The sequence below is a fragment of the Hipposideros armiger genome, unplaced genomic scaffold (genome assembly GCF_001890085.2).
Source record: "Hipposideros armiger isolate ML-2016 unplaced genomic scaffold, ASM189008v1 scaffold_8, whole genome shotgun sequence".
Taxonomy (NCBI): Eukaryota; Metazoa; Chordata; class Mammalia; order Chiroptera; family Hipposideridae; genus Hipposideros; species Hipposideros armiger.
Genome location: NW_017731358.1, coordinates 6,434,028 through 6,436,518, shown reverse-complemented (window position 1 = coordinate 6,436,518; position 2,491 = coordinate 6,434,028).

The window sequence follows — 2,491 nt, the reverse complement described above, 5'->3', positions numbered from 1 at the left end:
GCCTGGGGGAGCTTTTGAAGATGTCTGTATCTGGACCCCAGCCCCCAGAGAGTCTGAGTTAGCTGCCCTGGGTGGGGTCTGGGGGACTGGTTTTTTGTTTTTTGTTTTTCAGCGTTCCCAGATGATTCTAATGTACAGCCAGGGTTAACTGCATGGGGCATTAAGGCTGAAAATCTCAGCTTCCCTGGGCTTGAATCTAGGCTCTGCCATTCGCCAGCTGCATGATGATCAAATTACTTAATCTCTGTTTCTTAATATTCCCATTCTCAAACATGAGTGAGAATAATTCGTACTTCACGGAGGGTTGCAGAGAGGATTAAGAAAAATACTGCACATAGTGCCTGGGGCTCGCTAAATGTTAATTATTTTTTTGTTATCAACTGAGTCTGTGTAAATTGGCAGAAACGGGGCAGATGAATTTAACATGGCACGTGCAAGTATGTTTAAAAATAAACAAATCCAAACTTTGTGACTAACGTCTCTGTCAAAAGCCAGAAAAGGGCCTGTGTCTTTGAAAGCATTTTCCCTTCCAGTTCATGAGTTTGAAGAACTGCTTTGCTCCAAAGGCCAAGAAAACACGCATCAGGCATCAGCAAGGGGGGAGACTGAAAATAACTGAGTCCACGCCCTTGCATTTCCCTAAACATGATACACCCTCCCCTCCTTGATTTGTGGTGAGTCACTGAGCATCTGGAGGAATATTCTGACACTGGAGAAGGAATAAAGATAGAGCAATTGAAGGCTACTAAAGGAAGACAGGCCATAAAGGTTAGAATTCTCTAGACTGAAAAAGGAGACGATGGGGATCAGTAAACTCATCCATAACCAGGAGGAGGCGAACAAGGACTGATTCAACCCAAACACTTGCTGGAGGGGAAGATGAGTGAGAAACAGTTAGAACAAATAAAAGAAATGGGTAATAAACTTGTGAAACGCATCAGTCCACGAAGTAGTACATGACGGAACTATAAATGAAGTCGCAAGGGTCCAGGCAAATTACTGTCAAAGAGCTGTAAATGGGTCCCCAGGGGCACTGACATATGCCCGCCTTGAAGGTCGCTATTGGGGAAGGCAGTGGCCATGTCCTTTCCAACAATGGGCTGGAGAGACTGTGGTCTGACCGGGATGTGCATTCCAATTTTCTTAGAGTCTCTAAGGAGGGATTTGGCAAAGGGTCAGGAATGAATATGAATGTGCTGTGTTCCAGGACAGTGAGAAAACTGGTTTGGCTGGAGTCAAGAAGCTGTGATAGGAAGTAAGGCGGGGTTTGTCTGGATATGAAAGACTGGGTTAGAGTATCGAGGGAACCCAGAACCGGTGCTGAGGGGCTGCAATTAGTATAAATGTCACAGAATGCTGTAGCTCTTCTAGCCCAATGCCTTCCTTTAAAGAATGGAAAAACTGAAGCTCAAGGAAATAAATTCACTTGTCCAGGTCTCATAACATGTTAACAGCAGAGCAGAGATGAGAATCCTGAGACTTTTCCACCACACCTCATGATGGACTAGGTCTGGGAAGGGCTTTGGAGAAAGATCATTACTAAATCAGTGACCTTGAGCAAGTTTCTTAGCTCCTCGGAGCCTCTGTGAAATAACCTAACCCCATTAGCTTGGGATAACAGTAGAGACTTTGCAGAAGTCTCTACAAAGAAATACAAATCTGTATTTCTCAGGCTCCACATCCATTAGGACTGTGGGAATTGTAGCTTTTCCCTGATTTTTCTCATTGAATCCTTGCAAGCCCCAGCATGGATCTCAGTCTGGGCCCAGTCCTATCAACTTCTCTTGCTTTATCCCTCCTCCTTGCTTTGGCTGTTTGGGGTAATATCCCCAGCCTCTACTGATGTCCCATTTGGGTGCCCTCCTGGTGTCCAACAATATTGCTGAGTCATGTCTTGGTGTTGGCGTAGAGTGCGTGGTCTCCCGGGATGCAGAAACCACTGGCCTAGGATTTCTCTTACTGTCCCTTCTTATTGTTTCTTGAAAATGGAACCAAAGCAAGTTTCAGTATTTGTTTGTCGTGTTGTGCAGCTGTCATGCCTTAGGACTGGGGTCTGGGTTACAAGACAGAGTTGCATACACTTTGTTACACTTGGAATTCACTCTCCTCCAAAACTGGTTCATTGCCCTTGAATTTCTCGCAATGGTATCCACAGTGCCTAGCATAGTATTGGGTACATTGGAGACGTTCAGCAAATATTTGTTGAATGGATTAGTGGGCCAATTTCTCTCTTCCAGTGGATTCTCTCTTCAAGCTTAGACAATTAATTTTTTCCCAGGAGGCTCAAACCAGTCCCTTCATCCTCATCCATCTCATCTTCCCTGTAGCTGCCAGATGGGCTTGTCTGGACCTTAGGGTAATAAGGCTTTAGCTTCCGGTCAGGCCCTATAAATCTAGGGTGCGTGCAATGAGATAACATAGATAAACGTGTCCAGCATAGAGCCTGAGATATCATAGATAACTCAACACTGTAATTCCTTTTCTTTCTTTT